The sequence below is a fragment of the Mustela putorius genome, unplaced genomic scaffold, assembly GCF_011764305.1.
Source record: "Mustela putorius furo isolate JIRA1106 unplaced genomic scaffold, ASM1176430v1.1 tig00000242_pilon_pilon_pilon, whole genome shotgun sequence".
NCBI lineage: Eukaryota > Metazoa > Chordata > Mammalia > Carnivora > Mustelidae > Mustela > Mustela putorius.
The window spans coordinates 4,228,855-4,254,215 of record NW_025421325.1 but is presented as its reverse complement, the minus strand read 5'-3'; the positions used below and the strand labels follow the sequence as shown (position 1 = coordinate 4,254,215).

The window sequence follows — 25,361 nt, the reverse complement described above, 5'->3', positions numbered from 1 at the left end:
ACGGGAAACATTTTATAGATTACAATGCCAAGGCAAAAGTGGAAGGAGAAATGGGAGTGGGGGTAAAATTCAGTATGTGATCACCATGAGCACAAAGATTTGAGCATCCCTTTCAACTGCCTTTGCTAAAACTCTGAACATTTTTGAAGTCTGAAATTTACTTTATCCAACATGCATAAATACCTTACTCAAAGACAACATCCCTTTCTCGTGGCTCTGTGTATGCAGATGAGACTGAAGGGAAGATGAATTTTCTGCAGTCCTTTTACCTAATATCCAAAGAGGCTACCTTTTGGGTTGCACCTATTAGTGGTGTCAAATGTTCCTGCAAATTTCCTTTTGTTTCTAGGATCTGCCCACTTGCTTATGTCCCAAATGTGAGAAATACTGCAGTGTTGAATGTTCTGTAGAGTTTCTTGGGTCAGGAGAGGGAGTGGTGACAGCGTTCTCACTGTGTGTGGTCCATAGAGCACCTGCCCCAGAAGTGGGGGAGGGGAGATTGTTGGAAATGTAAATTTCCTGGCCCCTACTCAGAGCTATTGAATTGAGATCTTTGTGTTTGGGGGCTATGACATTACCTTGTGCGTGTGTGTGTGTGTGTGTGTGTGTGTAATTGAATGTTTTAAATAAGTAATATATTCATATAATTTGAAAAAAGGTATATACCCTACCATCTCCCTACCACTGTTTCCCATATGTCCAGTCCATACAGCTCCTCCAAAGCAACCGTTGATATTACTTTTTTCTGGAGAGTTTCATGTTTCTTTATGCCCATACCTGCGGATATAAATTCTTACTTTTTCCTTTTATTTCTAAAAAATGCTTTATGCAGAACTGTTACTGTCTTTTACTTTGCTCCTTCACTTAAAGACACTTTAGGACCTTTTTCTATATCATACATTCAATTATTCATTCATTTAGATACAAGCAGTTATTATGCACCTACTATATGCCAAGTATTGTTGTATATGCTAGGGATACAGATACAGATAATGGACAAAATTGACAAACATTTCTGCCCCATAGCCTTTAATCTTGGAGGAGGGTACATCAAGCAGACAATAAACATAACGAGTAAATTATATATTGTGTTAGAATATAATTAGAGCAGTTGAAAAACTAGAGAAGGATAGCAGGGATTGGGAATTTCAGGTGGCAGTTTTAATTTTAAATGGAACGGTCAGAGGTGGCCTTATCGAGAAAATGACATGTAAGTGAAGACTTGATGTCAGTGAGAGAGTGAGCTTTGGAATTATGTGGGGAGTGTGTGATCCAGACAGGATCAACTAGTGCAAAGGCCCTGGGGTGGGAGTATGACTAGATATTTAAGGCAAAGAGGCCAGTGCTAACTGGAGCAGAGAAAACGAGGCAGACTATCATAGGGAGTCAGAAAGGCAAAAGGGGAGCAGATCCCATAGAATCTTATAAGCCAATGAAAAGATTTGGGGTTTTACTCTTAAGACTCTCGGAGGGTCTTAAGGAGGAGAAAAGTGATACAATTTACATAAACATCAGCACACAGAAAACATGCTCATGTTTAATGTTGTATAGTATTCCCTTGGATAAGTACATTGCAATTTTATTTAATCAGGATGCAACTGATAGAGATTTGGGTTGTTTCCAATATTTTGCAACCAAACAAACTTCCATGAATGACAGTACACTTGCGCAAGTATATCTATGGTATTAACTTCCACGAGTGGGATTACTGAATTGCATATTTCTAATTTTGAAAGATATAGTCAAATTGCCCTCCAAAAGCCTAAACCAGTTGGCACTCCCACTAACAATGTAGTTTTTGTTTTCCCACAGGCTTGCCAACGGAGTGTATAATCAAACTCCTGGGTGTTTGCCAATCTGATAGGTGGAAATGATGTCTCAAGATAGTTTGACTTGCATTTCTCTGATTTTGAGTGAGGTTGAGCAACTTTTTTGCTTAGGAGCCAATTCTATTTCCTTTGTTGTGGCCTCTCTGTTATACTTTGCCCATATTCTATGAGGTTCCTGGCCCTTGACAGATTTATTTAAAGTTCATACATATGAAGGAGATCATCTCTTTGGGTTATGAGTTGGAGACTGTTTTCTTTTGACTTAGCTTATGGTATCCTTTAACATGCAATGATTTCTAATTTTTATGTAGCAGGAGAAAGTATATAGAAAGGCCTTTTTCTATATCATCTACTCTGATAATTTTATTTTTTGACTTTTAGATATTTGGCAGATTTGTATTTTCTCCTGGTTTAGTTTATGAAGTATTAAGGTATGGACCCTACTTAATTTTGCTCCAAGTAATGATCAGTTTGTCCCACTACCACTTTTTAAAACAATAATTTTTAAAAAATGCAATTGTGATAAAAGGCAGATAACATAAAATTGACCATCTAGACTATTTTTAAGTGTTCAGCTCAGAGATAGCAAGTATACTCATGTTGTGGAGCAGATTTCTAGAACTTTTCATTTTACAGCATTGAAATTCTATACCCTAGGAACAATAACTCCCCATTTCCCCCTCTCCCCAGCCTCTGGGCTTTCTGTTTCTATGAACTTGAGTACGTTAGACACCTCCTATAAATGGAATCATTTATGTGACTGGTTTACTTCACTTAGCATAATGTCCTCAAAAGTCATGCATGTTGGGCCATGTGACAGTATTTTCTTGCTTTGAAAGGCTAAGTAATATTCCACCACATGTATAAAGCACCTTTTCTTTATCCCTGCATTCGTTGATACATTTGGATTGTTTATACCTCTTGGTTATTGTGAAAAATGCTGCTGTGAACATCAGTGAGTAAATACCTATTTGAGGCCTTGCTTTCAATTCTTTTGTATATGTACCCCTAAGTGGAATTGTTGCATTATATGGTAAGTCTATCTTTTTTTTTTTTAAAGGAATCATACTGTTTTCCATAGAAGCTGTACCATTTTATGTTCCTACCAATACTGTAGGCAGATTCCAGTTTTTCCACATTCTCACCAAGACTTTATTAACATGTTTTTTTCTTTCTTTTCTTTAATTTTGTTCCTTCCTCGCTCCCTCCCTTTCTCTCTTTTTTTCCTTTCTTCCTTCCTTCCTTGGTTTCCCTCTTAGTGGCTCTCTAATGGGTATGAGGTGGTATCTCATGGTCTTCATTTGAATTCCTCTAATTTTTTTTTTCAAATTTTTATTTAAATTCTAGTTAGTCAACATATAATATATTAGTTTCAGGGGTAGAGTTTAGTGATTCATCAACCCAGGGCTCATCACAACAATTGCCCTCCTTGATACCCGTCACCCATCTAGCCCATCCTCCCCCCAACTCGCTCCAAGAATTTCTCTAATTATTAATAGTGTTGAACATCTTTTCATATGCTTATTAGCCATTGTGAATATCATCTTTGAAGAAATGTCTATTCAAGTCCTTTGCCCGTTTTTAAATCAGGTTATTTATGGGGGTTTTTTGTTGTTGACTTGTAAGAATTTTTTATACAGGGAGGCCAGGGTGGTTCGGTGAGTTAAGCGTCTACCTTCAGCTCAGGTCATGATTTCCAGGGTCCTGGAAATGAGTCCCACATCAGGCTCCCTGCTCAGTGGGGAGCCTCTTCTCTCTCTGCCTGCCAGTCCCCCTGCTTAGGCTCCCTCTCTCTCTCTCTGACAAATAAATAAAATCTTCTAAAAAATTTTTTAAAACTTTAAAGAATCTTTTCCATGTTGGATATTAGCCCATCGTCAGATATATGATTTGCAAGTAATTTCTCCTATTCCATAGGTTGGCTTTTCATTCTATGGGTTGAATCCTTTGATGCACAGAGGTTTTCAAGTCTGAGGTAGTCTCATTTGTCTATTTTTATTTCTGTTGCCTATGCTTTGCCTTACTATCACTTTGCAATAGTAATCTTCTACCTACTGTTTTGAGATGTACATTTTTTATTTTATTTTATTTTATTTATTTATTTTTTGAGATGTACATTTTTGACAGAGATCACAAGTAGGCAAAGAGGCAGGCAGGGGTGGGGGGGAAGCAGGCTCCCCGTTGAGCAGAGAGCCCAATGTGGGGCTCGATCCCAGGACCCTGAGATCATGACCTGAGCCGAAGGCAGAGGCTTTAGCCCACTGAGCCACTCAGGTGCCCCGAGATGTACATTTTTAACATGTGTTAAATTCCTATATAAATTCCTATATATAGTTGGGTCTATTTCTGGACATTTTATTCTATTTTCTCGTTTGATCTTTTAGTTTCAGTGTCACTACCACACTGTTTTAATTACTGAGGCTTTTAACTTTAATACCCAGGGAGCCTAACCCTCTCAGTGTTCTTCTTTGTCATCTTCCTTTCTTTCCTTTTTTTGTTTATTTTCCCACATGAACTTCAGAGTAAACTAACAATGGTAGAAGTCCTTATTGGTATTTTTATTACTAGAATTGCATTTAGTTTATTAAGAGAGAATCAACATCTGTATGTTGTCAACTTTTCCTAGCCAAGAAAAAGATCTTTGTTTGTTCAAGTATCATTCTGTGTCCTTCAGCAATGTTTTATGGTTTTATTGATATGTGTTCTGCAACATTTACTGTTACAGTTATTCTTAGGTGCTTTATCCTTTTATTATTATTGTAAATGGGGTCTTTTCTCTCATTACAACATCTTACTAGATACAATCAACTAGTTATAGTATATTCATTCTGCACCATTTTATCTAACTAAATTCTCTTGTTTATAAATATTTCCCAATTCTCTAACTATATAATAATTTCTAACTACATGATAATATCATCTAAAAGTAAAGATTAACTTTCTGCTTTCCAATTTTTATGCTTCTGTTTTCTCATTCACTATTAAATTTAGTTCAATATTAAATAACAGTAATGATTGTAGGCATCCTTGTCTTATAGTTGATTTTAATGGAAACTCCACCAGTGTTTTCCCAGTTGGCATGGTATGAACTTTGGGCTTGAAATGATATATTTTATTATGCTAAGGAACTGTTACTCTATCCTTATTTCATTGAGCCTTTTTCTGGGGTTGAGTATGATTATTGGCTCTTGTCCATATGCTTCTTTCTAGTATCTAGTATTTAGAAATGATCCTATAATTTTTCTCCTTAGATCTATTAATTTAATGGAATATAATGAATTCCTTAGTAATGAATTATCTTGCATTCCTGTAATAAACTCCACTTTGGGGGCACCTGCATGGCTCAGTCATTAAGCATTTGGCTTAGGTCATGATCCCAGGGTCCTGCGGTAGAGCCCTGCATCGGCTCCCTGCTCTGCGGGGAGCCTGCTTCTCCTTCTCCCACTCCCCCTCCTTGTGTTCCCTCTCTCGTGCTCTCTCTCTCTGTCAAATAAATAAATAAAATCTTTAAAAATAAATAAATAAATAAACCCCACTTTGTCATGGTGATTTTCCTTACGCAAAGGTAGATGCTATTTGCTAGTATTTTATTTATAATTTTTCCACTGATATCCATAAGTGAGATTTTTATAACAATTTTTTGTTTCATTACATTGTGATCAGAGAATATTTTCCATAATATTTCTATTTTTGGAATCAATGGACTTTTACTTTGTGGCCTTACAGTCAGGCCTTTCATGACTGTTCCTTAGTCACCTAAAAAAATAGCGGTGTCTATATTTTCAGGATACAGAGTTGAATAACATATTTTATTAACAGTTTTTTTTTAAAGATTTTATTTATTTATTTGACAGAGAGAAATCACAAGTAGATGGAGAGGCAGGCAGAGAGAGAGAGAGGGAAGCAGGCTCTCCGCTGAGCAGAGAGCCGGATGCGGGACTCGATCCCAGGACTCTGAGATCATGACCTGAGCCGAAGGCAGCGGCTTAACCCACTGAGCCACCCAGGCGCCCCCTTATTAACAGTTTTGATATTAATATCTTCTTTGAACTTCAGGTATTTTGACTTTGTCATAGACTGAGAGGGTTATAGTTTGTATATTTTTCCTTGCATCATCTGTAATTTCTGCTTCGAATGATGGCTCCTATGTTATTTGATGACCCTATGTTCATAATTGTTACAGCTTCATTTTCAGTTTTATTGCTTTGCATTGCAAAGTGCCCTTTTTCTTATTTATTTGCTGGCTCAAATTCTACGTCATCGGCTAACAGGGTCGTAACCGTACTTTGTTTTCAGTTGCCTTTGCCGGGTGTGTCTTTCCTTACTCTTTGACACTCATACTCTCTGAATCACTTTGGTGTCCTCTGTACCTTAGGTACAGGGCTCCCTTTTGTGATGCAGTCTGCTGCCTCTATCTTTGTTCCCTCCGGGCCTGCGCCAGGCATTGCCCAACAGTGATAGCAGCTGCTTGGCTCTGTCCTTCTCAGGTGAGTCCTTCATCTTTAGCGACAGAAAATTTCTTGGTGCTTTGTGAGAGCCCCACACCCAGTTTGCTTACGTCAGTGCTTACATGCTAGTTCATGGACAGAATATTTGTATCCATTAATTCAGGCTTATATTCACAATAATTTCTTAGGAGTTCCTTTTATTTCTATAAGAGAGTAAATTTAAACAACTACTTTCAGATTCAGCCTTATAATGGTTATTTTGGTGGTGCTACGAATAATACCTTCCTTGGGCAGCCTGACCCATGATATCTCTTGATAATCTTAGTGATACTGGGTTTGGAAGAGCAGGTATCTCTATTAAACAGATAGGAGATAACTGAGACGAGGTTTCTCAAAATTTTATTTTCTCATCATTTCTTACCCAAGTAGACAATTCAGCTTCCGAGACACTACCGAAAGACCTTAATGTGGGAGGGATGTTTCCTAGCACCCAAAGGACAAAGTTTCAAGTTAATAGTAAGTAAAGTGATGGTAGGTTTAATTCTCTTCTAAAAATGCTAATGTTGTTGAAACACCGGAGGGTTTACTTAGGGAGGTCATGGAATGTACCTTTCTGGGGAAACTTTAAAAATACTCTCGGGCAGTTTGAGTGTGGTCCTGCCCCAAGCCATGGGTGACTGGATAAGCCTCTCGTGTCCTCTTCCTCCAGAACACTCACCAAGAATATCTCAGGGGCCTGGATGATTCATTTTCAAACTTAAGCCCCAGAAGTATGATCTGTCAGGAGATTGTTATCAATGATATTCAGATTTAAAAGCATAAATTATTTATGTAACAAGAGGCTACCTAATGGAGAAATTTAAGTAAGGACCCAGTACAGCACAATAATGCCACTTCTCTTTGGGGGTTAGGGACAGGGAGATTACAATCAACTTCAAATTGCCTTATGTTAAAGGAAACATGAGAATTTCCACATTTCCTTTTCTGGACTGAAAGAAACATGGTAAAGGATGAAAATCTTTTCACATTGAGACATTTCAGGATTACCTTTTCTTCTAACCAGAAATTCCCAAGTTGTCCTAAGATTCAACATCTGAATCATGCTGACTAGTGAGACATTGTTTGAGCAAGACTGGAATTCTGAACATTCTTAGAGGCTTCATAAAAATCCCAAAATGATGGACAAATGCTTATGTTGTGGTCATGCAAAGAAAAGCCCCCTCGTGATCTGGAATTGAGTTGGTTCATTTTATATTTATAGTATCCACACCAAAGGAATGTAGAATTTGGCGCAGGGAGAGGATGGGAGAAAAGTGAGGAATGGAGACCAGGTTTTTGTCTGTTTGCAAGGGTGTATGTGTTGACCTAGAGCCTATGGGGCACGGGGAGAGGGAGTGTTTGATAGTTTCGTTTGTTTTTAAAGCAGAATCTTCTTCGGGTCTCTAGTGTGGGAGAATGACTGAAAGAATTTTTTTACTTTCCTTGTTAGCAGCACCATCTGTTTACAATGAAAGCTTGGCTTCTACGTTTTGGCCCAAATAAAAGCCCTAGGGTGCCCATATAAGTCAAACGGATAAAGCATATGTTCGCAGACCTGAAGAATCACTCTCCCTTGCCTGCACAGGGCTTTCATGGTAGATTTACGCAGCATCTTATCCCTGCATAAATTCAAGATGATAAGCTTCTGAGAAGCAAAGGTGGGTCATAGGTCACTGCAATTCACAGCCCCAGCAGCTCATCTGCCACCGAACAAAATGATGGACCTCTTGGGTCACACTTGCCAGGAGAGAGGTTGGCAAGTGGCAAAAGAGCCATCCCTTTCACGCCTGCCACGGAATTCTTATACATTTGGGATAGGAACTTAGACACCAAAACAAGGGAATATGGAAATATAGTCTTTGCATAATTGCTAACATTGGACCTCAGTTCCAGATAAAAAGGCGTGTTTCCGTAAGCAGCAAAGGATCAAGTAAGTGAACAAGAGAAAAACATCTAGTACCAAAACATCAAGCTGAGATGGAGGGGGAGGCTGGGAGGCTGAGGAGTCGAAAATGAAGCCAGACGTCCTGCCTTCCTCATTCTGCTTTGTGGAGTATCATTAACCCCAGGTGAGGTTCTGAGGCTCTCTACCTGGAGGCCAGGGGTTTTCTCACTTTCCCCAGAAATACACTTTAGATAAGGATTTATAGGACAATTAACAACAAAGATTAAACTGTGAGGCTTGAAAAAAAAAATGTTGGTAGTGATGAGAGAAGTTTCACAGAACAATGTTATTTGCATGCCATTAGATAAATCAAGTGTTTATTGGACCCAGCCTGGGCCTGGATTATCTGAGGGAAGGCCCAGGGCTAAAATTTCAGGAGGTTTATCAATGGCTGGGGAAGAGAAAAACAAAACAAAACAAAACAAAACAAACCCATATGCATTTGAAACAGCTGCAGAATAATTAAGTACGTATACACATACCTCGGGTTCAGTTCCAGACCACTGCAATAAAATGAGTATCACAATAAAGCAAGTCGAATGAAATGTTTGGTTTCCTAGTGTATGTAAAATTTATGTTTACATTACACTATAGTCTAATAAGTGTGCAATGGCATTGTCTAAAAACCCAATAGATATACCTTAATTTAAAAATTCTTATTGCTAAAACAGAGCTCACCATCATCTGAGCTTTTAGTAAGTTATGATCTTTTTGCTGGTGAAGGATCTTGCCTTGATGTTGATGGCTACTGACTGATCAGGGTGGTGGTTACTGAAGGTTGGGGGAGGTGGCGCTAGCAATTTCCTAAAATAAGACAGCAGTGAAGTTTACCACACTGATGGACTCTTCCTTCCATGAATGATTTCTCTGTAGCATGCAATGCGGTTTGATAGCATTTTATCCACAGTAGAACTTCTTTGGAAATTGGAGTCAATCCTTTCAATGCCTGCCACTGCCTTGTCAACTATGGGTTTGTAATATTCTGAATCCTTTGTTGTCCTTTTAACAATCTCCACAGCATCTTCATTGGGAGAAGTTTCCATCTCAAGAAGCTACTTTCTTTGCTTACCCATAAGAAACAACTATTCATCTATTAAACTTTTATCATGAGATTGCAGCAATTCAAGTAAAATGGGAATGAGAATAATCTGAAATATGGCAAGAATTACTAAAATGTGACACAGAAATACAGAGTGGGCAAAGGATGTTGGGAAAATGGTGCCCATAGACTTGCTCAACATAGGGTTGCCACAAAACTTCAATTTTTAAGTAAAGCAGTATCTGCAAAAGTTCAAGAGAGAAAGGTCAGTAAAACTATGCCTGAATCTGCTAGTCTGGAATGTGGCTCTCAAGTTATGTGGATCAGAATCAAATGGTTCTTGATAAAATGCAGATTCCTGGCTCTACCACTTGGATTCAAAAGGTCAGGGCTCGGGCCAAGGATTTGGATTTTAAACCAGAATGCTCAGTGACTTGATGCAAATGAACATCAGAAGTTACTTTGAGAATTGTTAGTTTGGAATATTGTGTCACCTTATTAAAACAAGAGGTAGAAGTAAAATAGCATTTGTTGAGTTCTTACTAGCTGTGGTTTTTTATAAACACCATGTCATTGAATTCTGACAAAAAAAAATTCTGTAAGGACAATTTAGTCAGGAATTTAGTTGGGGTCTGCATCTGAAGTCTGGACTCTTCTGTTGGCAAGCGTGTGGTTGCTTCTTCCACAGCTGGGAGAAAGTCAGGGTGTGCAGGGGTGGACTGCACAGCCTGGGTGTGGTGTTTCTTGTCTCAGCCTGCTTCCCCTGCACTGGCCTCCACATGGCCCCCATGATCTAGCAAATGCAAGTCTTGCCATGGCATAACATCCCACTATCTTTATTACACTGTGGTTTACTTTTTTCATTGAGCAGTATAATTAAACAACTTTTTGGTTGGGTTCCCTGAATTTTGGCCCATCGGAGGACATTTTTTGGAATGGCTATTAGGGTAAAAAAGCAATTTAGAAGCATCAATTAAGTCTATTGACTGCATTGCTAGCAGGGAGCTAGGATGGTTTATGTCTTAGATTCAGTTAATTTTGTTCTCTTTCAGGGCAGCAGGCCGTGTGTTTCATCCAGTGGTGTTCTGGAACATTGATACTTAGAGTCAGGAAAATGTGTGGATGGATTTGCACAATATCATCTGCCTATTGGTTAGAAGACCTATACTTCACCATATTTTTGTTTGAGACTAACTTTGGTTACAGGTACATCTGATGTTCTTGAAAACCTGCAGAAGGTGAAGCCTGGTGTGGGCTTGGACCCCTGGATTCTGTTCTTTTTTGTTATTTTTGTCCTTTTAAGAAATGCATTAGCAACAAGGAGATTCAGAAGTATCTGCTCAACCCAATCAGACTCCTCAAACATTGTATGTATAAGCTAACCCTGGAGCTTGTTACAAAGACACATTCCTTAGTCATTTTCATCCCTCACTCTTAAGCACCATAGATCAAGATGGTTCTACTGGAAGATCTCCCACTGCACTGGGAGAACTAGAAGACCCCAACTTCTCCAGCTCTACTTTGCTAGTCTAGTCTAAGCCACATTTTTTCCCAGCCCAGACAACTGGAGACCCTCCAAATTAGTTACCCCCACAACAGCCAGTCTATCACCTTAACATGGAGACGGAGTTAGGTCATTTCCCTGTTTAGAACAACTAAGTGGCTGCCTGTTTTGATTCCAGTAAAACAAAAGTCCTTAAAGTGCTCCAGAGGACATGCGGGATGCAGCTGCTGCCTACTTCTCTAGACCCTCCACGTCCTGTCTACAGTACAGTCTGCTGGTTTCCCTTCAGCTCCTGGCCCATTGCAACTGCTTTTACACTTAACAGCCTTTGCTCCAGTTTCTACGCACCCTTCAAGTCTTAGTTCTTAAGTCATCCATTCAGAAAGTCTTCCTCCATTATTAGACTTTGCTTTTCCTCCACTCATCAAAGGTATTTTGTGACTTTGTTTGTATAAAGTGACTCTCTTGCAGAAGGGTGGGCTCCATGAGCATGTGAATACCCGTAGCTCAGCACCCAGTGGAGGCCTGGCACATAACAGAAGCTCAGAGGAAGGGTCAGTCATGGACTGGCCATGGCTGGGCACCCACCTCATTAAAAACTACAAATAGTGTACCAAACATCCAGATACATAAGGTGTTGAATTAAGAGTAGGATAAAAATTTCTGTTGCCTTGGAGAAACCCGGAAATGAATCCAAAAGAACACATCCGTGTAAAAAAAAAAAATGTGCACACAAATTTGTAGAGACCTCATAGATAAGGCAACTGAGGAACAAAGGAGGAGGGAAGCTCATGAATAAGCAAATGCATATTTCATAGCAGCCAATATTTACCTTGGAAGAAAGAGCTCATTCTTGCAGCTGGGCAAAGGTGACAGGTAACATTTTTGAGCCCTGACGTTAAGAGTTCCCAATCACGATGTAGTGAGCACCCTGCCATGTCCTTCTACCATATTTAGAAGAGATTTCTGCATCTCCTCCTAATATTTGAATATGGGTGGCCTTTCAAAACTCTTCCTGTGCGATGAAAGGAGTAAAATAGTGGCTAAGATGACTGTGTCACTGAAAGATTTTCAAGATGCAGTGACATAAGATTCTGGTAGGTTACCTGTAAGAGTATGGCCAGTACCATCTTGGGAAGCCAGCAGCTGAGATGACCAAGTCTCTGTTAATAAGCTATGCCAGAAGCACAGGTTAGTTTGCACAGAACAGACGCTTCATTTTTTTTTTTTTTTTTTTTAAAGATTTTATTTATTAATTTGACAGAGAGAAATCACAAGTAGACGGAGAGGCAGCCAGAGAGAGAGGAGAGGGAAGCAGGCTCTCTGCCGAGCAGAGAGCCCGACGCGGGACTCGATCCCAGGACTCTGAGATCACGACCTGAGCCGAAGGCAGCGGCTTAACCCACTGAGCCACCCAGGCGCCCAGACGCTTCATTTTTTAAAAGAAAGATTGTATTTATTTATTTTTTTATTTGACACAGAGAGTAAACACACAAGCAGGGGGAGGGGCAGAAGGAGAGGGAGAAGCAGGCTTCTCACTGAGCAGGAAGCCTGATGTGGGGCTTGATCCCAGGATGCTGGGACCATGACCTGAGCCAAAGGTGCCTGCCTTAACCAAATGAGCCACCCAGATGTCCCCAGATGTAGACTTTAAAGAGTTCCTGCCACCCTAGGAATGTAGCATAGAGTATGAATATGTCAAAGGACCATACATATCTACCACTTTTTTATAATTTACAAGGCATGTTTAAATGGTTATTTCATTGGCTCATCCCAATTTTCCTGTGAGGCAGATATAGTGACCTCCATCCTATAGAAAAGGAAACAGAGGCTTGGAGTGTAAGTGACTTGGTTGAGACCATCCAGCTCATCAGAGAAGTGGAGTGCTCATCTCTCTCTCTCTCTCTTTTTTTTTAAAGATTTTATTTATTTATTTGACAGAGATTACAAGTAGAGAGAGAGAGGGAGGGAGGGAGGGAGGGGGAAGCAGGCTCCCCGCTGAGCAGAGAGCCCGATGCGGGGCTCGATCCGGGGACCCTGAGATCATGACCTGAGCTGTAGGCAGAGGCTTTAACCCACTGAGCCACCCAGGCGCCCCTCATCTCTCTTTTTGTAGTGCCTCTCATTTCCCTCCCCTGTTCTCATTAGAAATACGTTCTCTTCTTCCCTAAGAGCAATCCAGAACTGGACTAATGTTTTCTTTGCGTTGCAATAGTGGGGACTTCAAAATCTTATTCAAACGTCAGTTTCTCCCTCCAAAACCCAACCCCTTACAATATTTATCTCTTAAGTTGGAAGAAAGTCAAGCTGTGGGGTGGTAGAGGGAACTTCACTTCATAATTTCATAACTATACTTCCTGAACTTCATTTTTCTTCTTACTGTTTTAAAAAAAAGAACCATAATATTTATTGAGAGAAATTATTGATTTGCCAGACTGTATATATATCATTTAATTGTTATAATAACACTGTCAGGTTATTTTTATATATGTTTTCATTTTATAGTGCAGGACACTCAAGTCTGAGGAGTTGGATCACTTGCTGAAGAGCCCATAGAAAATTACCAAGGGGACAGGATCCAGACCCATGGAGTATGGCCATCTGACCCGACAGGTAGGCTTTGCTCTTTCACTTCACTGTACTCTTTCTTGGACTCTGATAGTTTGCACAATGTTGTGGAACTCCCCCAACCTTTAATCAGCCCCTGCTTCTGCTCTGGGACCTGGTAGCTGCTAAAGCAGTGAATCCCAAGTGAGGGAACCCATCTCCAAAACTCATTCTCCTGCAACAGATGCTTGTTTATGAGAAACCAGCTTCTGGAGGTGCCTGGGTAGCTCAGTTGGTTAAGAGTCAGACTCTGAATCTTGGCTCAGGTCATGATCTCAGGGTTCTGAGATTGAGCCCTGTGTTGAGCCCCACATCGGGCATAGAGCCTGCTTAAGATTCTCTCTCTCCCTCTATGCCACCTCCCACTTTCGCTCGCTTAAAAAATAGAAATCAGCTTTTCGGTACTAGTCAGGCTCTAGGAGTGTGGAGGGGAAAGAAAACTATTTTTCTTGGTTCTGTTTCATTTAAGATTAGGTTCAGCTGCTTACAGTACCAATCCCACCCCACCTCCCACTAGAAACAAAAATCAGACACAAAAATGAGTGATTTAAGGGGCGCCTGGGTGGATCATTCGGTTAAGTACCTGACTTTTATTCAAGTCATGGTCTCAGGTCCTGGCATGGAGCCCCTCATGGGCACCATGCTCAGGGCAGAGTCTGCTTCTTTTTTCTCCTCTGTCCCTCTCCTTGCCCTTCCCCTTCCCCCTGCTTGTGTGTGCATTATTATTTGCTCATGATTTTCAGGGATGCAAGTGTCCTTCTATTTTACTGTTTCACCCTTCTTAGTATGTGGCCTTGTGTGGCCGGAGTGCCATTGTCATATCCCCATTCTGGCCAGGAAGAAGAGGTAAGGGCACACGTGAGCTGTCTTTCAAGCACTTCCGCTTCCATCTTTGTGATGGCCTGGACTTACTCAAATTGCCACATCTAGTGGTGATGGTGCAATGGACCTGGCTAAGACACAGGGGTTCTATTATTTGGGGTCTTGCTAGGGTAAGCAACCGGGGATCCTGCCACAGTCTCCATGCTAGAGTCTCCTATGACATCCCATGGTAGTCATTCCCAAAACTTAGGGTCTTCAGAATCACCTGGGAAACTTGTTAAAAACTCAAATTACTGGATCCACTGTTAAAGATTCTGACAGTAGATTTGGAATGGGGCCCAATAATCCTCATTTTCCTCAAGAAGCCTACCCCCTCATTCAGGTGATCTTGATACAGAGGGTCAGGGACACACCTGTCTCTGCCTCTTGAGAAATATCATGAGGTTCAATTAGAAACCAGAAGTAGAGAGTAGAGGGTATGATATAATCTGGTGAACTCAATTAAGAAAATAAACCCCATTGTGTCTCTGTATTAAAATGATACACATTATCTAACCTGCTCCTCTAGTAGCTGCAATGGAGTTTCCAAACTGAAAGAAATGCCGGTAAATTCTCCTTTGTAAGAAAAGAGGATGAAATCAATAAAATATTCTTTTGATTCTGTGAGCTACCCTGCTCAGAATTAATTTAGGATATTTTTCAAATTTAGGATTCATTCTTTAAAAATAATGTAAGGTAGGGATACCTGGGTGGCTCAGTTGGTTGGACGACTGCCTTCGGCTCAGGTCATGATCCCGGAGTCCCGAGATCGAGTCCCGCATTGGGCTCCCAGCTCCACGGGGAGTCTGCTTCTCTCTCTGACCTTCTCCTCACTTATGCTCTCTCTCACTGTCTCTCTCTCAAATAAATAAATAAAATCTTTAAAAAAAAAAAAGTAAGGTAGATAAGGCCTTATCCTTAAGGCTTGAAATGAGTAAAACTTTAACCACCTCAAAAGATGAATGCAGCTATTAGAGTCTACATGACTTAAAATAAAGCAAGTTATAAAGAAGACAGGGGATCTATAGTTACAGATTCTTTGGTCACAAAATTAAGGTTGAGTCCTTGAAACACAACCCAGTTTAAACTCACAGCCAAAAAGAGTGTGTAAAGAATAGGCAAAAAATACTGTGGCAGTCATCAAAACACAAGAATTCGTAAAAAAAAAAAAAAAAGATTGAGGAAAAATGGTAACATTATCATTCCTTCCTTTACAATCACATCATAAATAACCTTCCCCAGCTAGCAACAAACTCTTTTATCCATAATTGGAAGGCAGAGACCTCATAAATTGACTGGGATGTTCTTCCGTTGTTTGACCACAAAGCAGTGATTATTTGAAACTGTAGGCTCCCGTTGGTATGTTTTTCAGAGCAAGTCACTGGTGGGACTGAGAACAGTTGACATTGATTGCTTTGGTGATGGATACCTCAAAGGCAATGTGAGAAGAATCACAAGCACCCTTTTGGATGGGGACGCAGCAAGGTGGTCTTTCAAATATCACCTCAGGCATCTCGGAGATTTGCCTGCCCTGAGGATTGAACACTACCATCACCGTGTGTCCAAACTGTTGTTGGTGGAGGTGGCAAGATGAGGTTACATGTGCCTTTGATTATCTAAAGAGAATGAATATAAAAAACAAAACCCAATCCAAGAAGGAATGTAAATCCAGTCTTCTCCTGCCCTGTTGAAATATAATGTCAGTACTTAAGAATTTCTTTTTTGCCACTAAATGGACTCAGGCCAGATACTGACACTATAACCCCAATTTCTGTTATTTTCTTTGTGAAGCAGTAAGAAGAATGTCTTCATGATTACCAAAAGTATGTGTGGATAGGTGGTAGTGAAGATCAATCATTTTTTCCTTGTGTGATACCCAAGCCCTTTGTGGTATAGATCACAACGGAGCTTTAAAAAAAAAAATCATACATTCATTTCCATGATGATTGGACAGGAAGTGTGTAAAACTAAAGCATGAATATGATTTGTATTGTCAATGTCTTTTATGAGTTTTTAAAAAGTAATGTCCTATAAAAGTTATTATTTTTTTTTTTTTTAGTATCTTCCTTAGGAATTAGGGCAAAGCTATCCAAAATACACAGTGCAAGAAATATGTGCCAAACCCTATATATAACAGTTCATTCTCTTGGCCTATTCCTTTAATCATGGAACCCTAATCTATCAACTTCCTAACATCCCTGCATTAGAGTTTATTGGCTCCAGCCGTCTCTCACTTTGAGGTATCTTCTGCCATTGTATTTTAAAGACCCACAGCCTATTGGCAATATCACTGCTTTGGTTTTTATTCATATATGCAGTTTTGGACAATTCAAACAGCTCATTGAAACAGCACTGTCCCCCACGGATGTGGTTTACCCTGCAGAGCTATGGAGGAACACATGTTTTTGGAAAGAAGAGAGGCCTTTGTTATTAGGATTGATTTCATTTCATTGTACTTTTGGCTCCTTTTTCAGCACTAGGTTTTTATGAATTTTTTTAAAAAAATAATTAATACTGAAAAATATGCCCAAGTAAGCAGACAGAATAGGACCAACCACATCTGGAAGTGTAGATGAGCAATGAGAGTTCACTATTCAAAAGCAAGGCAAAATGAGGCCATTTAATAAACACTTGTAAAAGCATGCACGATACTTATAAAGGGTTTTTCACCAGAGTTCCATTTGTTTATGGCTGCTTTATGGTTTTCCAAATTAGAGAAAGCTATTTCAAACATGTATGATACACATATGAGCAATTTCCAGAGAAGAAATCTTTGCCAAGAACCATCTAGCAGCCAGCCAGGGAAGCTGCTTTCTCTCTTGGTCTGAGGGCTGTTTTGGGGGGCTTCAGGGTTCTCCCCAGTGCAGCACGCCTCCTGTTAATTTATTGCTATTATTACCTTTTAAATATGAGTAACAGAGTCCACAGTGTCTTTTCTAATAATAGTAAAGCTCAGGGCTTTTAAGAAAAAATGATTAAGACCAGTGCAGTGCTCAGATAATAGAGAGAAAAAACAAAAGACACCAAGAAGCAGAAACCAAGCCAAGAGGAAAAGAGACTTTTCATTTTCTTCATGAGACTGGAGATTCTCCACTAAAGTAAAGGCGCCATCCACGCGGACAGTTACATCTGATGGACATTACTTATGACATTGCTTAAGCAGAGAAAAACAGCCCAAACCCAATTCTCCAGCCTCTAAATGAATTCCCAGCTACAAACCAGAAGAGTAACACTATTAGGTCTTCAGGGCAAAAGTGGAGCTCTACAGCTCAGGTTTCTTTGCACAGTGTTGGCATGACTTTGTGGGATACATGTTTTATTTATGTGGCACCATTACCATGGTTTTAAATTATCGCTGGACACATGCCCATGAATTAGTTTCATCTAATTCTCCTGCTTTTATCCATAATGAGTTCTAACATTCATAGCCAGCTTGACTTGGGCTTGCTCTGTATCTCCTGGAAGACTCGGGGGTAATCCCAGGGGCTCATTATTTCTAATTACTTCATATCTGAATGTGTAGGACTGAGCTCACTTCACAATCAGCCAAAGGAGGTAGGATTCTTTTCTCTACCACTCTCCTCTCAATTATAAATATGTATGTTTCACAACCAGACCCTTGCCGCCAAAAGCAAAAACCTGCATCAATTTCTGGCATTGTGATCTGGAATTCAGGATGTAGCACAATTAACTCTAGAGAGTATGGACACATATCCAAAAGATGAGGAAAAGAAGATGAGTCTAGGTAAAGACCAGGACAGGATACGGGGCTGGGGCTGTTCTGAAGAGATTTACGGTACATGCTCTTTGATGCAGTGTCGCCATCAAAAACATATGACGCTTCTGTCACGGAATTTATCTTAGCAATATTTCAGTGGGCTTGGAACTAGGCTGACCAGCTCATCTGAGTTCACTCTGGACTCTGTTGGCTTGGGCTCTGAACATTCTGCATCCCAGGAAACCTCACAGTCCTAGTCCAAACTGAGACAACTGGTCACCAGACAAGAAACAGAGACATAGGTGTTTGAGAGAGGCACGTGAATACAATGCATTTCAGAATGAAATTAGAAATTAGTCATTTCTGTCATGTCACCTCTCAGAATATTTTCACTATTCTCCACTTGTTACTGAAGGAAGCTAGCAAGAAAGGGGCATTCAAGAAGTAGAACCTTAAAAGGAAAAAAAAAAAGTAGAACCTTCAGACATTACACTAGTAAGATGGACTTCTTTATGACTTAAGCCCAGTACTTCTGTTTACTATGAGAGAATTGTGCAGAGAGCTTTTTGAATTTCATGGTTTCAGAGAAGTCAATCCTAAAGTATAAGCAATTTTTTCCCATACCCCTCTTCTTAAAAAATATTTTATTTATTTATTTGAGAGAGAGAAAGAGCACAAACAGGGGGAGTGTCAGAGGAAGAGAGCAGTAGACTTCCGCTAAGCAGGGAGCCCGATGTTGGGCTCAATCCCAGGACGCAGAGATCATGACCTAGAAAGCAGACGCTTAACCAACGGAACTATCCAGGCGCCCACCCAGCTGCCCCTCCGAACTCCCCCTTTTAAGGAAGATTTTGTGCTATGCTGTTCATCTCAAGGGTCCTAGAAGAAGGATTCTAGAAAATTCAACTTTATGAAGCACTGTGCAAACTCCTCCGCTCCATCTCCAAAGAACTTCCAGTAAAATAGGAAAATATTTTTCCATTAAGATTTTTTGGTGACACACCTCTTTTTCTCTTGGATGGGTCACCATGTTGAGACAGACTTTGAAGCAGGTGCAAGGCAGTCTGCTTTAATTCAGCTCACATTTGGGAACAAATGCTTTGCATTTGGGACCCAAAGAATAATGCACAGCTGCACCTTGCATAAAATCATTACACCAGAATGCAGCCAAAGAATACTTTCACCATTGTTCAGCTGCTGAAAATATGGAGCAAGGGAGTGGAGGGTCAACATGACACAAGCTGTGATGGTTCTGGAGTATCATTTTGAAATCAGAGAAAATGATGGAGACTTCTCTGGGATCACGGTTATCACGATTGGGGAAATTGTGTGCCAAGGCTGGAGAGATCACGGGAACTGTCACATGTAGTTTATCAACTATGAATTCCCTTGATTAGGAGCGGTTGAAGAGATGATTTTAGAATTACAAGCTGCGGGGTTTTTTTTTTGTTTGTTTTTTTGTTTTTGTTTTTGTTTTTTAAATCCCAGACTTCAAAGTCACTGCTAGGGTCCTTCCAAAATTCATATACAGAAACCTTAATCCCCAATATGACCTTTGGGACATAATAAGGTCACAGAGGTGAAACTTCCATGAAGGAATTCATGCTCTTATAAGAAGAGACAGGAGAGAGCTTGCTTCTTCTCTCTCTCTATGCTCTCTATGCAACATGGGGACATAGCAAGAAGGCAGCCGTCTACAAACCAGGAAGAGTGCCTTTACCAGGAACTGGCTAACTGGCATCTTAATAGTGGGACGTCCAGCCTCTAGAACTACAAGAGAGAAATGTCTGCTGTTTAAGCCACCCAGTCTGTGGTAAGTCATTACAGCAAGCCTGAGCACACAGACCCCTTATTTCTTAACAAAATCGAGCCATTGCAGGAAATGAAGTTTGTGGTAGACATGTTTAGACTGGTTTATCTAATTTCATTAAATGAGACAGCATCTTCTGAGTTCTTTTGGTAGGACAAAGAATCAAGCAGCCTTTGAAGCCACTGGTGAAGGCTATATGCTACCAGAAACTAGAAAAATCTGCCAAGAGTATCAGACCAAGTTCCAGGTGATCATGCATTGGTGCTGGAGAGGCAAAAACCTTAAAAGAGATAAATGTCAGAAATTAAGTGTAGTCTATAGAATTGGTCATTAGGATTTGGGCATAGAATGAGACTTCACAGACCTCAATTTTGGTTATAGGCAATTGAATAGTCCTGCAAAATATACATATTAAATTGAAGGGTTGATGAGATTCCTATGTTGAAGGTTTTTTGGCATATTGGTTTTGCTGTCGTTTTGTCATTGATTAACAGGATCAAATTCACATTTGGATTTCAGGGTCTCTGGCAGATGGCCCCCTGGAAAGGTATGATAGAATGTAGTTTATAGGATCAGAGACACCCAATCCAGGTCAGTGGGGAGTGATTTATAGCAAAGAACTTCTGGACAAGCCCGGACTTCACCACCAATTGGTAAAATGACCTGAATTTTCTCTGTTGGTGGAGCTCATGAAAGGGAAGAAAGAGAAAGAAGTGACTGTGGCAGCCCTAAGGAAACAAGGTCAAATGGTAGAGTTTGGCTAAGGCTCCTGGCGTAAACTTGAGAACTAGAATGGAACTCAGTTTGCTGTATCAGATCTAGACTAGCAAGAGCCTGGTCACTGATGACCAAGGAGCCAGCCAGAGTCATCTGCACCTGGTCGCAGACAGCTCCCAGGATTGGTCCCACATTGGTCAGAGCCTGAACTCTAGGCATTAGCTGGTGGAAGACAGATAGAACAATAAAGCTGTGATTGCACAAGATTTGGGGATATGGAGTCACACACACAGTCACCTTACTTGTGTTCAGGGGGTTTCATGATGTACCCTTAAAGAAAAGAACTCTGTAACACATGGTCTTCCGTTCCTTACAGACTGTCAGAACAGAAACTAATCTAGGCTGCTCGTGGCCACTCTGGAACTTAACTCTGGAAGTGCATAGAAGTGAGAGGGACGAGATCCCTGGGTGGTTCAGCTGGTTAGGTTCAGGTCATGCTCTTGGGGTCCAGGATGGAGCCCTGTGTCGGGCTCCCTGCTCAGTGAGAAGCCTGCTTCTCTCCCTCCCTTTGCCCCTCACCCCACTCATTCTCTCTCTGTCTCTCAAACAAGTAAATAAAATCTTAAAAAGAAAAAGAACTGGGAGGGAAGGTGAGGAACCCAAAGTTAACATAAAAACTGGGAGAAAACCCTGAGGAGACTAAAAATAGTTGGATTGCAATATATGTGTGAAAATGTTGACCCAGTATGGAGGAAGGGCTGGACCCCCTAAGGAGGGTTTAAGTTCAGGGAACAATTTTATCTTTGCCCCCTTTTAGTTTTGTGCGTAGCTGGGGTTGCCTCTGCCAGGCAGGTAAAGAATGGTCGGTGAGGTGAAACCTGCTGGGGTAGGAAGTTAATAATGTTCAGGCCATCTGGCCTGCTCCAGGCATTGCTTCCTCCACCACCCAACACAAGGAAGTTTCCACAGTGTGGGGAGAGTCCCCAGGGGACATACCTGTTTGAGAAAGAGGGAATGCTAAACCCAAAGTGACAGTGCCCAGAGGGTAACATTTAGGAATTTCCAGCTCTCAGGCAGCTCTCTGAGGCCCTGGCTTCCACCTCTCTTCCCAGAGATACTTTCATCCACCAAGAAAACTAATGTCTTCAGAAGAATAAACACTCTCAGGAAAAATGTGAGACTGCTGAAGAAAATAAAAAGAAAAATCTCCAGGGGGAGAACTATCCCAGATGAAGCATACTTGATTCACTGGAGAAATTAAAGAGTTTAAAGTAAGGACACATCAAATATTGTCAGAGGCAAAGGAAGATATTAAAGACATGAAACAGAAACAAGCAGTTACACACAACCAGTTGGAGATATTAAATAGCTAGTTTAAGTTAATATTGTGAATGAATCCAATGATAAATTGGACATAGATAAAAATGAATCAGTGTACAGGAGGTTGGGGTGCAGAGCTTGTTCAATGGAAGGTGCTCCACATCACTCGGCATCAGGGAAATACAAACCAAAACCACAGTGAGACACCACCTCACACCAGTCAGAATGGCTAAAATTAACAAGTCAGGAAGTGACAGGTGTTGGCGAGGATGTGGAGAAAGGGGAACCCTCCTGCACTGTTGGTGGGAATGCGAGCTTGTGCAACCACTCTGGAAAACAGTATGGAGGTTCCTCAAAGAGTTGAAAATACAGGTACCCTATGACCCAGCAATTGCACTACTGGGTATTTACCCTAGAGATACAAATGTAGTGATCTGAAGGGGCACATGCAACCTAGTGTTTATAGCAGCAATGTCCACAATAGCTAAACTACAGAAAGAACCTAGATTTCCATCGCAGATGAATGGATAAAGAGATGTGGGGTGTGTGTGTGTGTTTGTGTGTGTGTGTGTATGTATATATACACATATACATACACATATGTATATATATACATATACATGTATATATATATATATATATATATACATATATATATATATATATATACACACGATGGAATACTATGCAGCCATCAAAAGAAATGACATCTTGCTGTTTGCAATGACGTGGATGGAGCTAGAGGGTATAAGAGGGTATTTGCTGAGGGAAATAAGTTAATCAGAGAAAGACAATTATCATATGATCTCTCTTATATGAGGAATTTGAGAGGCAGGGAGGGGGGTTTCAGGGGTAGGAAAGGAAAAAAATGAAACAAGTTGGGATAGGGAGGGAGAGAAACCATAAGAGACTCTTAATCTCACAAAACAAACTGAGGGTTGCTGGGGGGTGGGGGGTAGAGAGAGGGTGGTGGGGTTATGGACCTTGGGGTGGGTATGTGCTATGGTGACTGCTGTGAAGTGTGTAAACCTGACAATTCACAGACCTGTACCCCTGGGGCAAATAATACATTCTATGTTAATAAAAATAATTAATAAAAAAGACCAGATAGTTAAAAAAAAAAAAAGGAACTAGAAAGGAATAAGGAAATAGAATCTATAAAAGAAATGAGGGGTGCCCGGGTGGCTCAGTTGGTTGTGTCAGCTTTTGATTTTGGCTCAGGTCATGATCTCAGGGTCCTCCGCCTTGGGCTCCCTGCTCAGCAGGGAGTCTGCTTAAGATTCTCTCTCTCCCTTGCCCTCTGCCCCCAGTGAAGCATTATGCAGGAGAGGATAAACCACACTGATACAGAAGCAATCCCAGAAGATGAGAAGGGGATAAAAGGAGGGGATGGCACATTTAAAGAAACGGTAACAGAGAATTTCCCGGATTTGGGGAAGCATGTAAAAATCTCAGATTCGGAAGGTTCCAAGCTGCATGAGACAGGTCTTGGGCCCCACAGCACAGTCTCGCAGCCCAGTTTTTACTCCAGCCATTGCTTGTAGCTCCTTGCAAGTATAACTGGACGGATGTTCCCTAAGCCGCCCTGAGTACCTCTTGCTGTCTGCTCCAGGTTGCTCTGATGCATGGCTTGAGGGCATGCAGGACCCCCTTCAGCACCTGATCACACTCACTGAGCAACCTTTGTCTGATGGGTAAGCGGGGACTGATGGAAGAATGCACCTTTCTTCAGAGCTGGCTGGACAGAGCCTCTGGTCATGCGACTGGTGCCCCTTAGTCCTCCATTCCTATTTCCTGGGGTCACTGATGAGTCAAGCTGCTGTGGATCCACCACCAGTAGCTCCTTCAGGCATTACTTCTTGTTCTTTGAGAAAACAAAACCCCCTAATGATTTAAGTCACTGTAGACTGGGTTTTCTATTATTCACAGGTGAACACGATGGTAGCTACTAGATATGTGACAGGAAACACAGTGAAGGCCTGAGTGGAGGAAGCTGGACTCTGTTGCTTAGTGTTTAAGTTCAGAATGATTCTTGCTCCCCCAGCTTTATGGAGATGCAATACTCCCCAGTGTCTTGGAAAGAATTTTACTCAGCTCAGCAGAAGACAGGAAGGAAGAGGGGGTGGGTGTTGAGGCATGAACTGGAAGAAACCCTGGGTGCCTCATGGGGATGGCCCCTTTGTGGAAAACTGCAATGCTTTCAGCGAGACAAAATTGGGTAAGGCACAAAGTATTTCCAGCTTTTCCCCTTCCTCATCTTCTACTATCCCATGCCTGTTATACTGATCAGAACCGTGGGCAGAGAGAAATGAAAGATGCCAAAAAATGCCAGAGTGATTCATAGAAATTGGGGCATAGAAAAAAACAAACGAGGAACCAGAACAAGAACAGCAACAAAGAGCTCTGGATGTGGAAGGACCAAGAGAAAAGAGGGAGGTTGGGAGAGGAAGAAAAAAAGAGAGAGAGAGAGAATTATCTAATGAAGATTTTTGAAAGTTTGGATGTGTATCATACGATGGCATTCCTCCTCTTAGCCGCGCTGAGAAACTTTAGTAAGCTATTAATTCTATTTCAAGGATTTTGATTACAGATTTGTGTCTGGGAAGCAATATCATGCTGATACAGGCCATGAAGTCTCAGTCTCATGCAGATTAACAAAGTAATCTTCCACGGACATTAGAGCATCTGAGAGGAGAAAATTAAGCCACGTTGAGACGCAGAAGTGGGCTTACCAGTTTGAATGGTGAAGCTTGATACAGACACACCTCCGGCTTGTGCCTATGAAAAACTGAAGACCACTTTGGCTATAAACCATTACTGGTAAGTGACGGGCCCCTAGTTGTTCACTCCAGGGTTTCCTCTAGACCCCGCAGTGATGGCAATGGACTCCACTGCTCTTGATACAGCATGATCTGTTTTAAGGCCACAGATAGTTAGTTGAGGGATGGGCAGCTGGTGAAATGGACCAACCAGAGTCTTCTCTGGTTGTAGACATAAGACCCACGAAGAAGGAGCCCACCCTTTAAATGGTATAACATACAAACTTGGGAGCAGCAACTAGTTCAGCATCTTCTCGTGTCTGATTTATAGCTTTGGAACTGAAGGTTAGAAGCAAGGGAAAAATCTCAGCTTTCCCCCAAGATCGTTCCTTTAATCCTTCCCCCGGCCTCAGCACTATAGGTTTTACAGGTGGGTATCAGGTCCTTCCAGTGTCTGTAGTCAATACTCCTGACCTAGGTTCAACCCCAAGCTCTTGCCTTTTTCTTAGAACAAATAGTTTTTGTGAGAAAAGAGATTTTGAGGGGCCACATTTGGAATGATGGAAGCCTCTTCCACTCCAGCTGACCCAGAGCAAAAAGGGCACAGCTGAGATGGCCACATTGGCTAGTTGGGATCCGAGAGCAGCAACAGCCACTGGAACTCATAAGAGACACCTACTGTCAAGTAACAGAGAAATGGCCCCAAATGCCATCCAAGGATGCTCAACTTGCCTGATAATCAATGAACTACCGATGAAAACAGGT

At 41.1% G+C, this 25,361-nt stretch overlaps 1 protein-coding gene across 5 annotated transcripts in view; it reads right to left on the bottom strand.

The window, feature by feature from the left end:
* The window catches only part of PALLD (palladin, cytoskeletal associated protein), a 417,425-nt gene that overhangs the window by 280,175 nt on the left and 111,889 nt on the right, over nucleotides 1-25,361 (bottom strand). The window lies entirely within an intron of this gene.